Source organism: Pristiophorus japonicus, chromosome 1 (assembly GCF_044704955.1).
Source record: "Pristiophorus japonicus isolate sPriJap1 chromosome 1, sPriJap1.hap1, whole genome shotgun sequence".
NCBI lineage: Eukaryota > Metazoa > Chordata > Chondrichthyes > Pristiophoridae > Pristiophorus > Pristiophorus japonicus.
In genome coordinates this window covers 311,964,114-311,979,805 of record NC_091977.1, presented here as the reverse complement: position 1 = coordinate 311,979,805, position 15,692 = coordinate 311,964,114, and the positions used below count along the sequence as shown (strand labels likewise).

General features: G+C 48.9%; 1 protein-coding gene across 1 annotated transcript in view; it reads left to right on the top strand.

Annotated features, from left to right (window-relative positions):
• The window catches only part of ofcc1 (orofacial cleft 1 candidate 1), a 322,692-nt gene that overhangs the window by 251,936 nt on the left and 55,064 nt on the right, over positions 1–15,692 (top strand). The gene's annotated exons all lie outside the window — the stretch shown is intronic.

Here is a 15,692-nt window from a genome sequence, read left to right as displayed (position 1 = left end):
AAAAATGGGTGTTATTTCCGGCGTGGGCGGTAAAAATGGGTTTTCAGATCAACGGCTTCTCGACCATTCTCAAAGCACCTAGTCTCCATTTTTGAAATTGGGCGCTACCGCGAGCGATATGAAATGGGCAGTAGCGTTAAATCTCGCTGACCTTCTGCCGTAAAGTGTCACTGTGCTTGGCAACGGCATGGCAACGCTCGATTCCCGCGATTCAGGAGGTCAAGGGTCATCATGACATGCGCAGAAGAGGAGAGAGAGAGGGAGCAGAGAGGGACTGAAAGCGTGTGTGGATGTGGTGTGTGCTTGTTTGGCTGTTGTGGGAGGCACGAGGGAGATTCACCAGCAGCAAAAAGCCTACTAAGCACCAAGAATATAGTTGGCATTGAGTTTTTTGTCCAACAAATAATATGTAACATGGAAAGGATGGAGGAGGCCCTGGAGCTGTTAGCCAGGAACACTGGTGGCAGAGGGCTCCCAGTGGTCCCGGAGTGCGGCACTGCACCCCAAGGTGCCGCACCCTCATTGCCAACCACACGAGAGCCAGGAGCAACATCTTGCTTCTGGCTCTGAGCATGTTTCCACCTTGGTACCATCCTCTCCCGTATCCGTCCAAGCAGCGGTTCGGCCATCATCCCTCCCCCACCCTCCCCAGTGAAGCATCGCCTGAGGACCTTCTCGGCCAGGCGGCTTGGAGTCAGGAGGGGAAGGGGTAGAGGTGGGGAGGAGAAGCGGGGGTGGGGGGGCAGGGGGGGAGGGTTGATTTTCACAGAAATACTGATGATTTCAGACAACTGTTCAGTTTAAATGTTTTTTATTTAAAAAAAACCTTGTTGCGCATTGGCTCAGATAGCTGCACCACTACATGCTGGTGATTCCTTAATATCAAAGGGAAAAATTACACTTAACTTCAATCAACTTAAACTTTTAACTGTCACCAAGATAATGCCCCCCATTGATGTATGATCTGCACACCCAGCAGTGTCAGCCTTGTAAATAACACCAACGTTCTTTCAGGCAAAGCGCTGATTGATGAGCTCTTGACCAAAGGCTCTTGCAGCTATCATGCCACCACGAGCCCTTTCATGCGGTCTACGGGGGTGGGGGCATGGCTTCAGCGTCAGCCTGATTGTCTGGGCCGAGGTCAGCATCCGCCTTCTCATCCTCCTCTTCCTCTCTCTGATGAGGTGACTGTCAGACACATCAGGCAATTCTTGTCCCCTCCTAATAGCCAAGTTGTGTAGCATGGAGCACACCACCACGAATTGAGCTAACTGCTCAGGGTTGTATTGAAGCTCGCCTCCTGAGTGGTCCAGGCATCTAAAGCACTGCTTAAGCACTCCAATGGTTTTCTCCACGATATTGCAAGTGGTTCTGTGCCTCTCGTTGTATCGCCTCTCGGCTTCGGTGTGGATGTCACACAGTGGGGTCATCAGCCAGGTGGCAAGGCCATATCCTTTGTCACCAAGCATCCAGCATTGGCTGATTGTTAAACAGGTCAGATACAGTGCTCTCACGCAGGATGTGAGCATCATGGATGCTGCCCAGAAATTTAGCATTCACTGCTATTATAATTTGCTGGTGGTTGACAACTACTTGGACATTCAGGGAATGGAATCCCTTGTGTTTCCTGAAAATCTCTGCATCCTGAAAAGTTGCCCGCATCGTGATATGCATACAGGCTATTGCTCCCTGCACCTTGGGGAAGTTTGCAATCCTGGAGAATTCTAGAACCCTCTTACTCTGTGCCTCCCTGGTCATAGGGAAGCTGATCAAGTCCTTCCTGTGTGCGTACAAGGCTTCAGTGACCTGCCGAATGCAGCAATGTGTGGCATGCTGAGACAGACCACAAATGTCACCAGCTGACACCTGAAAAGAACGCGAGATGTAGAACGACAGTGCCGCGGTGACTTTGACCTCGACGGACAATGCAGTACTAATGGTGCTAGCAGGCTGCAGATCTTACCTTATAAGCTGGCATACCTTAGTGATAACCTCTTTGTGGAAGCGCAGTGTCCGAAGGCAGGTGGTGTCGGGCAAGTCGAGGTAAGACCGCTTGTCCCTGTACTTGCGGGGGGTGTAACATCTGGTCCTCCTCATCAGACTGGCAAGTCTTACATTGGGCATATAATGCTGTGGAGCGTACCTTCGGCCATCTCGAGTCTGCAGCATGTAATTGATCATCAAGAGAGAGTGAGAAAGGACAGGTCCCATTGCAGTAGCTCTCTGTTTTCCATCGATTGGTCAAAAAGAATGAATGTCCTGACTGTTATATATGTAAACTTGTATATATACCTTGTACAGCCACCAGAGGGCTCATCCCCTGGAGTCCCAAGGGATCCCACAATCCGTTGGGAGCACAGGTACTTAAAGAGGCCTCACAGGCTGCAGAGGCACTCTGGAGACCTGCAATAAAAGACTACGGTCACACTTTACTTTGAGTTCACAGTATCCAGTCAGACTCTTTATTCATACACGACAACTGGCGATGAGATACAGATAACGAACCCAACGCTGCAGAGAACAGTGGGCATCCTGGAGAAATTCTCAGAGGGAGATGATTGGGAAACCTTCATGGAGCGACTCGACCAATACTTTGTGGCCAAGGAGCTGGAAGGAGAAGCGAACGCTGCCAAACGAAGGGCGATTCTCCTCACCGTCTGCTGGGCACCAACGTATGGCCTCATGAAAAATCTGCTCGCTCCAGCAAAATCCACAGAGAAATTGTATGATGATTTGTGCACACTGGTCCAGGAGCATCTGAACCCAAAGGAAAGCATTCTGATGGTGAGGTACCGGTTCTAAACCTACAAAAGGTCTGAAGGCCAGGAAGTGGTGAGTTATCGCCGAGCTAAGACGCCTTGCAGGACATTGCGAATTTGAAGGACATTTGGAGCACATGCTCAGGGACTTTTTCGTACTTGGCATTGACCATGAAGTGATACTTCGCAAACTTTTGATTGTAGAGACCCCAACCTTGAGTAAGGCCATAACGTTAGCCCAGGCTTTCATTGCCACCAGTGACAATACCACGCAAATCTCTCAGCACACGAGTGCTGCTCAAGTACTGTGAACAAAGTAATGTTGTTTTCAAATCACAATGTACAGGGCAGGTCACACATGCCTGCAGCTGCACGGCCGCAGATGTCTCAGAGTCCACCATCAAGGGTGATGAATGCAAGGCCATTAACACTTTGTTGGCACTGCAGAGGTGATCATCGTTTCCATTCATACTGCTTCAAAGGGTACGTGGAACAATGGGACACCTCCAGGTGAGCTGCAAACACTGTTAATCCTGCAAACCACCATGTTGCAGAGGAGGACAGATTCACGGCGGATCACGATGAACCAGAGCCTCTGGCCGAGGAGGCAGAGGTATATGGGGTGCACACATTTACCACAAAGCATCCCTCGATAATGCTGAAGGTTGAATTAAATGGACTCCCGGTGTCCCTGGAGCTGGACACGGGCGCGAGCCAGTCCATTATGAGCATAAAGACTTTCGAAAAATTGTGGTGCAGCAAGGCCTCAAGGCCAGTCTTGACTCCCATTCGCACAAAACTGAGAACTTACACAAAGGAACTGATTCCCGTAATTGGCAGTTATGCTGTAAAGGTCTCCTACGATGGAGCGGTGCACAAGCTACCACTCTGGGTGGTACCGGCCGATGTACCCACACTGCTCGGGAGGAGCTGGCTTGGAAAGATACGCTGGAACTGGGATGACGTCTGAGCACTGTCGTCCGCTGACGATACTTCGTATGCCCAGGTCTTAAACAAGTTCCCTTCGCTGGTCGAACCAGGCATCGGGGAGTTCCAAGGAGCAAAAGTGCAGATCCACCTATTCCGGAGGCGCGATCCATCCATCACAAGGCGAGAGCAGTACCATACATGATGAGAGAAAGGGTAGAGATCGAGCTAGACCGGCTGCAAAGAGAGGGCATCATTTTGCCGATCGAATTCAATGAGTTGGCCAGTCCGATTGTTCCAGTCCTCAAGGGAGATGGCACCGTCAGAATCTGTGGTGATTACAAAGTAACTATCAATCATTTCTCCCTGCAGCATCAATACCCACTACCAAAGACCGACGACCTTTTTGCTACGCTGGCGGGGGGAAAGCCGTTCATGAAGCTGGACTTGACCTCGGCCTACATGATGCAGGAACTGGAGGAATCATTGAAGGCCCTCACCTGCATCAACACGCACAAAGGTCTTTTTGTTTATAACAGATGCCCGTTTGGAATCCGATCAGCGGCGGCGATATTCCAGAGAAACATGGAAAGCTTACTGAAGTCAGTCCCGCACACGGTGGTCTTGCAGGATGACATCTTGGTTACAGGTTGGGACACAGTCCAGCATCTGCAGAACCTGGAGGAGGTTCTTAGTCGACTCAGCCGCATGGGACTCTGGTTAAAATGCTCGAAATGCATTTTCCTGGCACCTGAAGTGGAGTTCCTGGGGAGAAGAATCGCGGCAGACGGCATCAGGTCCACTGGTTCGAAGACGGAGGCTATCGAGAACGCACTGAGGCCACAGAATGTGACGGAGCTACGGTCGTTTCTAGGACTCCTGAACTACTTTGGTAACTTCTTACCGAGTCTCAGCACACTGTTAGAATCACTGCATGCCTTACTGCGTAAAGAAAACAAATGGGCATGGGGCAAAAGCCAAGAAAATGCCTTTGTTAAAGCTAGAAAATTGTTATGCTCAAACAAATTGTTTGTGTTGTATGATCCATGTAAGTGTTTGGTATTAGCATGTGATGCGTCGTCGTACGGGATCGGGTGTGTATTGCAACAAGCTAATGATTCTGGGAAATTGCAACCGGTTGCTTATGCATCCAGAAGTCTGTCTAACGTTGAGAGAGCTGACAGCATGATTGAAAAAGAAGCGTTAGCGTGTGTCTATGGGGTAAAGAAAATGCATCAATATCTGTTTTGGCTAAAATTTGAATTGGAAACGGACCATAAGCCACTAATATCCCTATTTTCGGGAGTAAGGGGATAAACACGAAAGCATCGGCCTGCATCCAGAGATGGGCGCTCATGTTGTCCGCATACAACTACGCCATCTTTCACAGGCCAGGCACAGAAAACTGTGCTCTCAGTAGGCTGCTGTTGCCCACCACATGGGTGAAAATGGCGCAGCCCGCAGATTTAGTCATGGTTATGGAAGCATTCAAGAGTGAGCAATCACCCGTCACAGCCCAACAGATTAGAATTTGGACGAGCCAGAATCCCTTACTGTCCCTAGTAAAAAATTGTGTGCTTCATGGGAGTTGGTCCAGTGTCCCAGTGGAAATGCAGGAAGAGAAAGCCATACCAGCGGCGCAAAGATGTAACCTCTGTACAGGCAGACTGCCTTCTGTGGGGCAGTCGGGTAGTGGTCCCCAAGAAGGGCAGAGACACTTTCATCAGTGACCTCCACAGTACCCACCCAGGCATCGTAATGATGAAAGCGATAGCCAGATCCACGATTGGTGGCCCAGTATTATCGATGTGGACTTAGAGTCCTGCGCGCACAGATGTAACACATGCTCGCAGTTAAGCAATGCACCCAGGGAGGCGCCACTAAGTTTATGGCCTTGGCCCTCCAAACCGTGGTCCGGGGTCTATGTCGACTATGCAGGCCCGTTTTTGATTCCTTGTGGTTGTAGATGCGTACTCCAAATGGATTGAATGTGAGATAATGTCACCACTGAAAGCCTGCGGGCCATGTTTGCCACTCACGGCCTACCCGATATCTTGGTGAGCGACAACGGGCCATGTTTTACCAGTGCCGAGTTCAAAGAGTTCATGATCCATAATGGGATTAAGCATGCTACATCTGCCCTGTTCAAACCAGCATCCAATGGTCAGGCAGAGAGAGCAGTGCAAACCATCAAGCAGGGTTTGAAGAGGGTAACTGAAGGCTCACTGCAGACTCGCCTATCCCAAGTCCTGCTTAGCTACCGCACGAGACCCCACTCACTCACTGGGATTCCACCTGCTTATGAAATGCGCACTTAAGACAAGGCTCTCGTTAGTTCATCCTGATCTACATGAACAGGTAGAGAGCAGGCGGCTTCAACAAAGTGCATATCATGATAGCGCAAATGTGTCATGCGAAATTGAAATCAATGATCCTGTTTTTGTATTGAATTATGGACAAGATCCCAAGTGGCTTCCCAGCACCATTGTGGCCAAAGAGGGGAGCAGGGTGTTTCGGGTCAAACTTTCAAATGGACTCATTCATCGGAAACACTTGGACCAAATCAAACTCAGATTCACGGACTATCCTGAGCAACCCACTTTGGACCCTACCTTCTTTGACCCTCCAACATACATACCAGCGGCAACCGACACCGCGGTTGGTCACGAAGCAGAACCCATCACCCGCAGCAGCCCAGCAGGACTCACCACACCAGGCAGCCCAGCAAGGCCAGCTGCACAGCAGCCCAGCGAGGGCCCAACAAACGGTTCATCAAAACCAACATTTGCACCGAGACGATCAACCAGGGAAAGAAAGGCCCCAGATCGACTCACCTTGTAAATAGTTACACTGTTGACTATTGAGGGAGTGTTATATATGTAAACTTGTATATACCTTGTACAGCCACCAAAGGGCTCATCCACTGGAGTCCCAGGGATCCCACAATCCCTTGGGAGCACAGGTATTTAAGGAGGCCTCACAGGCTGCAGAGGCACTCTGGAGACCTGCAATAAAAGATAAAGTCACACTTTACTTTGAGCTCACAGTATCCAGTCAGACTCTTTATTCATACACAACACCGACAAAGACACCTATTAAATTCCAGTTGGTCACCATATGGTCAAGATGTTTGTACAGATGTTCACATCAACTCCAATGACCTCCAGAGTACATCCGAACTCCCCCGAGATTGAAGCACAGCAGCCTTTTAAAGGATGTGACATGTGCTATAGAACATGGCATCCATAACATTATGATTTGTTCCGGTTAGTTCCACTTTCTCTCGGCGTTTTTTTTGGCAAGCGATATTGTGGGCAATATGTGTGCAAGGTGGTGAAAATGACGCTGGCCGATCTCATGGCTGCTAGTTTCGGCAAATATGATCTTTACGACAAAAAAAACTGGGCGGGCCGTATTATTGAATCTCAGCATTAATTCCGTGTGGAAAGTAACGCTGGACGATATTATCGGCGTTGATTTCACCCATTCTGATGATTCTGCCCTAAAAAAGTGGGCGGCGGTTTTATTTTTTCCCGCCATTACGCACATGGGGAAAGTAACGCTCTGCGCTAACTTTCCGAAAAATGCCCGTCAGTTTCCATTTTGTGGCTAAATGGGGCGCTATATGAGCGTTATACGTCATTTCAGCGGTAAAATGGACGTTAAGTGGGCGTTAAAAATGCAAAAAATGAGGAAACTCTAGCCCATAATATTTCATTGTGAGATGGTGCAAAAACGAGCACATTCCAGGGAGATCATCAGGACCCAGGATGTTCTGTTAACCTCGGCACACATACCAGTGTCACAGGACAATGGCCTCAACTTACTTCATGTCAGCAGGCTAAAGCTATGTCATTCGCAGCAAGGATACCTGCAGCAAACTTGCAATACAGGGACATCACTATCAGCGCTTATGAAGATCATGACAGCACCTCATGCCTCAGAGCTAGCCAGTACTGCAATATCACGTGCTGCATGGATGAAACAGATGTGTTGGTCAGTGTAATGTATGCACCTGTGAGTATGCTCACAGGTTTGTAGAGCTGTTGAGTCCCCTCTGTGCCTTTCAATTCTGCGCGGAGGGGTTTCCTGTATGGGCTGCTCTTGCACACTTTCCACGTTGCCATCCTCGTCTGCCGTCCGGACACGCCATGGCGTACCACCTTGCCGTCCGGAGGAGTGCACTCTACGCGGGAGTCCTCCCACTATTTATCGGGGACTTGGCCTGGAGGGTGGTGCACCGAGCAGTCCCGTGCAATAAATTTTTAAGCCGGTTCACGGGCTCCCAGGCCGCCTGCAATTTCTGCGGTCTGGAAGAGTCCGTGTTCCATGTTTTTATTGAATGCGCGAGGTTGCAGCCCCTGTTCCATTATTTAAAGGGGCTGCTCCTCAATTTCCGGCTGCACTTCAGTCCCACACTCCTGATCTTTGGGCACCCTATGCGGAGGGGAGCGGGTAGGTCCGAGGGCCTCCTCGTAGGACTGCTCCTGGGCATGGCCAAGGGTGCCATCAGCCTGTCCAGGCAGCAGGTGGTCGAGGGGGTCGTTCAGCCTGACTGCCTGCCTCTCTTCCGTGCTTACATCCGGGCCAGGGTGTCCCTCGAGATGGAGCACGCGGTGTCCACCGGTACACTCGCGGCCTTCCGCGAGAGGTGGGCGCCAGAGGGACTGGAGTGCATCGTCACCCCCGGCAACCAAATTTTAATTTGATTTTACATGTTTTAAAGTTTAATTTGTTTTAATTGCCGGGTTTTTAGTGCCCCCCTCCCCTTTTATAGGGGGCACTTGTAAAATATATAATTTTAATGCCCCCAAAAAAATCACAAAAAATGTAACAAAAAAAACAAAAAATATAAAAAAAGAGGGCAGTTAAAAGTGTCTGAAGTGTCCCCCAGATCGGGGGGGGGGGGGGGCACTTGATCGAATGTTTATTTTGGTTCCCCCCCCCCCCACCAAAAGACTTGGAGAGCTGTTGAGTCCCCTCTGTGCCTTTCAATTCTGCGCGGAGGAGTTTCCAAATTTTAATTTGATTTTATATGTTTTAAAGTTTAATTTGTTTTAACTGCCGGTTTTAGTGTCCCCCTCCCCTTTTATAGGGGGCACTTGTAAATTATGGTTTTACTGCCCAAAAAAACCCAACAAAAAACCCCACAAAAATCACCAAAAAAAAGGGCACGTGAAAAGTGTTTGCCATGTTCCCCAGATCGGGGGGCACTTGATTTAATGTTTAATTTTGTTTACCCCAAAAAGAGTTGTAGAGCTGTTGAGTCCCCTCTGTGCCTTTCAATTCTGCATGGAGGGGTTTCCTGTATGGGCTGCTCTTGCACACTCTCCACGTTGCCATCCTCGTCTGCTGTCCGGACACGCCATGGCGTACCATCTTGCCATCCGGAGGAGGTGGGGGTCCCCAATGAAGTGCTCTCTACGCGGGAGTCCTCCCACTATTTATTAGGGACTTTGCCTGGAGGGTGGTGCATGGAGCAGTCCCATGCAATAAATTTTTAAGCCGGTTCTTGGGCTCCCAGGCCGCCTGCAATTCCTGCGGTCTGGAGGAGTCCGTGTTCCATGTTTTTATAGAATGTGCGAGGTTGCAGCCCCTGTTCCATTATTTAAAGGGGCTGCTCCTCAAATTCTGGCTGCACTTCAGTCCCACACTCTTGACCTTTGGGCACCCTGTGCGGAGGGGAGTGGGCAGGTCCGAAGGCCTCCTCGTGGGACTGCTCCTGGGCACGGCCAAAGGGTGCCATCAGCCGGTCCAGGCAGTGGGCGGTTGAGGGGGTCGTTCAGCCTGACTGCCTTCCTCTCTTCCGTGCTTACATCCGAGCCAGGGTGTCCTTAGAGATAGAGCATGCGGTGTCCACCGGTACGCTCGCGACCTTCCGCGAGAGGTGGGCGCCGGAGGGACTGGAGTGCATCATCACCCCCGGCAACCAATTTTTAATTTGATTTTATATGTTTTAAAGTTTAATTTGTTTTAATTGCCCAGTTTTAGTGTCCCCCTCCCCTTTTATAGGGGGCACTTGTAAAATTATGGTTTTACTGCCCAAAAAAAAACCAAAGAAAACCCACAAAAAAAAGAAGGGCCTTGAAAAATGTTTGGAGTGTCCCCCAGATCTGGGGGCACTTGATTTAATTGTTTATTTATTGTTTCTCAACCAAAAGAGTTGTAGAGCTGTTGAGTCCCCTCTGTGCCTTTTAATTCTGCATGGAGGAGATTCCTGTACGGACTGCTCTTGCACACTCTCCATGTTGCCATCCTTGTCTGCCGTCCGGACACGGCATGGTGCACCATCTTGCCATCCGGAGGAGGCGGGGGCCCCCAATAGACACGGGAGTCCTTCTACTATTTATTGGGGACTTGGCCTGGAGGGTGGTGCATGGAGCAGTCCCGTGCAATAAGTTTTTAAGCTGGTTCTTGGGCTCCCAGGCCGCCTGCAATTTCTGCGGTCTGGAAGAGTCCGTGTTCCATGTCTTTGTTGAATGTGCGAGGTTGCAGCCCCTGTTCCAATATTTGAAGGGGCCGCTCCTCAAATTCTGGTTGCACTTCAGTCCCACACTCCTGATCTTTGGGCACCCTGTGCGGAGGGGAGCGGGTAGGTCCGAGGGCCTCCTCGTAGGACTGCTCCTGGGCACGGCCAAGGGTGCCATCAGCCGGTCCAGGCAACGGGCGGTCGAGACGGTCGTTCAGCCGAGCCAGGGTGTCCCTGGAGATGGAGCACGCGGTGTCCACCAGTATGCTCATATCCTTCCGGGAGAGGTGGGCGCCGGAAGGACTGGAATGCATCATCACCCCCAGCAACCAAATTTTAATTTGATCATTAATGTTTAAAGCTTAATTTGTCGATGTTTGTTGGTTTTAGTGCCCCACCCCCTTTTAGCCAGGGAGCACTTGTACAATTTGTGTTTTTAGTGCCCTCAAAAAAAAAACCCACAAAAAAACCCAAAAAAAGGGGGCACTTGTTTGACTGTGTCTGGAGAGTGCCCCCCTTTAACCAGGAGGCACTTGATTAATGTCTGCAAAAATTGTTGTAGAACTGTTGAGTTCCCTCCGTGCCTTTCAGTTCTGCACGGAGGGCTTTCCTGTACAGGCGGCTCTTGCACACCCTCCACGTTGCCATCCTCGTCTGCCATCCGGACACGTCATGGCGCACCATCTTGCCGTCCGGAGGTGGTGGGGGTCCCTAATGGAGTGCTCTCTACATGGGAGTCCTCCCTCTATTCATTGGCGACTTGGCCTGGGGAGTGTTGCACGGAGCAGTCCCGTGCAATAAGTTTTTAACTCGGTTCACGGGCTCCCAGGCCGCCTGTAATTTCTGCGGTCTAGAGGAGTCCATGTTCCATGTGTATATTGAGTGTGCGAGGTTGCAGCCCCTCTTCCAATATTTGAAGGGGCTGCTCCTCAAATTCTGGTTGCACTTCAGTCCCACACTCCTGATCTTTGAGCACCCTGTGTAGAGGGGAGCGGGCAGGTCGGAAGGCCTCCTTGTAGGACTGCTCCTTGGCATAGCCAAGGGGGCCATCACCCGGTCCAGGCAGTGGGCAGTCGAGGGGGTCGTTCAGCCCGACTGCCTGCCTCTCTTCCGTGGTTACGTCTGAGCCAGGGTGCTCCCTGAGCTAGGGAGCGCGCGGTGTCCACCGATACGCAAGTGGCCTTCTGCGAGAGGTGGGCGCCGGAGGGACTGGAGTGTATCATCATCCCCGGCAACCAAAATTTGATTTGATTTAAGTTACTGTCAAAGTTTAATTTGTTTATTGTGTCGTGTTTAGTGCACCCCACACTTTTAGCCAGGGGGCACTTGTATAATTTGCGTTTTTGGTGTCCTCAAAAAAAAAACAAGTGGGCACTGGAATGAAAGTTTCTAGAGTATGAACTCCGCAATACGGTGCATCCGCAAGGCTGAGAATTACATGAATAGCATGTTTCAGGAGGTGGTTACCCCGCAGCTTAAAGGCATACAGGTAGAGGGGAAGTGGGTGACCACCAGATGTAGTAAGTGTGCTAGGCAGGGAGTGCAGGAGTCCCCCTGTGAGTCCATCTCACTTTCAAACTAATATTCAATTCTGAATATCGGTAAGGACGATGGTGCCTCTGGGGAGTCCAGCCAGAGCCAATTCCAAGGCACCACGGGTGGCTCAGTTGCACAGGGGGGCGGATGAAGAACAAAAAAGCCTTAGTGATAGGGGATTCTATAGTTAGGGGAACAGACAGGCGTTTCTGCGGCTGTAGCCGTGACTCCCGAATGGTTTTGTGCCTCCCTGGTGACAGGGTAAAGGATGTCACAGAGCGGACGCAGAGCATCCTGCGGGGGGAGGGTAAACAGCTCAAGGTCGTGGTCCATATCAGGACCAACGTCAAAGGTAAAATGAGGGATGAGGTCCTACTGGAAGAATTTAGGGAGCTAGGAAGAAAATGAAAGGGTAGGACCTCAAAGGTAGTAATCTCCGGGTTACTACTGGTGCCACGTGCTAATGAGTACAAGAATAGAAGGATAGAGAGAATGAATAAATGCCTGTAAAATTGGTGTAGGAGGGAGGGCTTTAAATTCTTGAGGCATTGGGACCGCTTCTGGGGTAGATGGGATCTGTACAAATCAGATGGGTTGCACCTCAATAGCGCCGGGTCCAATATCCTCGCGGGGAGTTTTGCTCGTGCTGTTGGGGAGAGTTTAAACGAGCTTGGCAGGGGGATGGGAACCTGAGAATGAATTCAAAAGGGAAGGAAGTAAAGCAGAAGTTGGATAGCAAGAATCTAGAAAGCAAATCTGTAAGACAGAGGAAACAGGGCTTAGTATGTAGTAAGCAAGGAGGTCGTCCTGTGCTGAATGGTATATACTTTAATGCAAGGAGTATAGCAAATAAGGCGGATGAGCTAAGAGCACAGGTAGACACTTGGGAGTATGACATTATAGCTATTACAGAAACATGGCTGAAAGAGGGGCAGGTTTGGCAGATCAATATTCCTGGCTACAGGATTTTTAGACAAGATAGAGAGGGGGGTAAAAGTGAGGGGGGCGGGGGGGTCGGGGGGTTGTGGTACTAATTAAGGAAACTATTACAGCAGTGAGGAGGGATCATTAACTGAGGCTATATGGGTCGAATGGAAAAATAAAAAAGGGGCGATCACACTGCTGGGAGTGTATTATAGACCCCTAAACAGTGGGAAGGAGATAGAGGAGCAAATATGTAGGCAAATTGCTGTGAAGTCTAAAAACCATAGGGTAGTAATAGTAGGGGATTTTAACTATTCAACTATTGATTGGGACAAATTGGGACAAATTTAGTGTGAAGGGTATAGAGGGTGTGGAATTCTTAAAATGCATTCAAGAGAACTTTTTTAGTCAGTATTTAGCAAGCCCAACACGAGAGGGGGCAGTCTTGGATTTAGTTTTGGGGAATGAAGCTGGGCAAGTTGAAGGGGTATTAGTGGGGGAACATTTGGGTGCCAGTGACCATAATTCAGTTAGATTCAAGTTGGTTATGGATAAGGACAAGAATAGGCTGGGAATAGCTAATAGCGAATTGGAGAACAGCTAATTTTGCTAAGTTAAGCAGTGATTTGGCCATAGTGGACTGGAAACAGCTACTTGTGGATAAATCGGTGTCGGAACAGTGGGAGGCATTCAAGGAGGAGATCCGAAAGGTTCAGGCCAAACATGTGCCCTTAAAGAAAAGAGCTGGGAAAAATAATTCTAGAGCCCCCTGGATGTCTAAGGAATTACAGGGGAGGATTAAGAAAAAAAGGGATGCTTATGGCACATATCAACGACTAAATACGTTAGAATCTTTAGAGGAATATAGAAAGATAAAAGGTCAAATTAAAAAGAATATTAGGAATGCTAAGAGAGAGCACGAGAAATTCTTGGCCAGTAAAATTAAGGAAAACCCTAAGATGTTCGATAAATATATTAAGAGTAAGAGGGTAACTAAAGAAAGGGTAGGGCCTATTAGAGACCATGAGGGTAATCTTTGTGAGGAGGCGGAAGGTGTTTGTAGGGTTCTTAACAAATACTTTGCATCTGTTTTCACAAAGGAAAGAGGTAATGCAGATACTGCTATCGAGGAGGAGTGTGATATTCTGGATGAAATAAATATAGTGAGAGAGGAAATATTAAGGGGTTTAGCAGCTTTGAAAGTAGATAAGTCCGCCGGTCCAGAAGAAATGCATCCCAGGTTGTTGAGCGAAGTCAAAGAGGAAATAGCAGAGGCCTTGACCATCACTTTCCAGACCTCTTTGGATATGGGCATGGTGCCGGAGGATTGGAGGACTGCGAATGTAGTACCCTTGTTTAAGAAGGGAGAAAGGTTAGGCCGAGTAATTACAGGCCTGTCAGCCTAACCTCAGTGGTGGGAAAATTATTGGAAAAAGTCCTAAAAGACAGGATAAATCTACATTTGGATAGGCAAGGATTAATTAGCGACAGTCAGCACGAATGTGTTAAGGGAAGTTCGTGTTTGACTAACTTGATTTAATTTTTTGAGGAGGTGACCAAGAAGGTCGATGAGGGTAGTGCGTACGATGTAGTATAAATTGACTTTAGCAAGGCTTTTGATAAGCTTCCACATGGTAGACTGGTCATGAAGGTTAAAGCCCATGGGGTACAGGGCAAAGTGGTAAGTTGGATCCAAAATTGGCTTGGAGGTAGGAAGCAAAGGGTAATGATTGAAGGATGTTTTTGTGACTAGAAGGATGTTTTCAGTGGGGTTCCACAGGGCTCAGTACTGGGTCCCTTGCTTTTTGTGGTATATATCAATGATTTAGATTTGAATATAGGAAATGTGATTAAGAAGTTTGCAGACAACACTAAAATTGGCTGTGTGGTTGATAATGAAGAGGAAAGTCATGGACTGCAGGAGGATATCAATCTACTGGTCAAGTGGGCAGAACAGTGGCAAATGGAATTTAATTCAGAGAAGTGTGAGGTGATGCACTTTGGGAGGGCTAATAAGGAAAAGGTATACACATTAAGCGGTAGGCCACTTAATAGTGTAGATGAGCAAAGGGACCGTGGAGTGCTTGTCCACAGATCCCTGAAAGTAGCAGGCCAGGTGGATAAGGTGGTTAAGAAGGCATACGGAATGCTTGCCTTTATTGGCCAAGGCATAGAATATAAGAGCAGGGAGATTATGCTTAAATTATATAATACTTTGGTTAGGCCACAGCTGGAGTACTGCGTGCAGTTCAGGTCGCCGTATTATAGGAAGACGTGATTGCCCTAGAGAGGGTACAGAGGAGATTTACTCAGCTGCTACCTGGAATGGAGAATCTTAGTTATGAGGACAGATTGGATAGGCTGGGTTTGTTCTCATTGGAACAAAGGTGATTGAGAGGAGACCTCATCGAGGTGTACAAAATATTGAGCCTGGACATAGTGGATAGTAAGGGTCTATTTCCATTGGTGGAGAGGGCTATTACGAGGGGGCATAGTTTTAAGGTGGTTGGTAGAAGGTTTAGAGGGGATTTGACGGGGGGCGTTTCTTTACACAGAGGGTTGTGGGGATCTGGAACTCGCTGCCTGGAAGAATGGTGGATGCAGAAACCCTCACCACTTTTAAGAGATTGTTGGATGGGCAGTTAAAGTGCAGTAACCTGCAGGGTTACAGACCTACAGCTGGTAATTGGGATTAGACTAGATGACCTTTTGTTGGTCGGCGCAGATATAATGGTAAGTACTGCAGGGAACAGAATACGGCCAGGGTGATCTCCTAGACGAGTTTCGATCACCTGGATGCGTCGGAGAGGAATTTTCCCAGATTTTTTTCTCCCTAAATTGGCCTGGGTTTTTATCTGGTTTTTGCCTCTCCCAGGAGATCACATTGCTCCGGTTGGGGTGGAGTGTCGATGTTTTTAGTAGAAAAGGTGTTGCAGTGGTATGCGGCGGACTGGTTGGATTGGGTGCTCTTTGCTTTTCTGTTATTGTCCATAGGTTTATATGTAACCTTTAGCGCTGCTGATGAAGGGCTGTATGGCTCTTTGTCGGCTGGTGCAGACACGATGGGCCGAAATGGC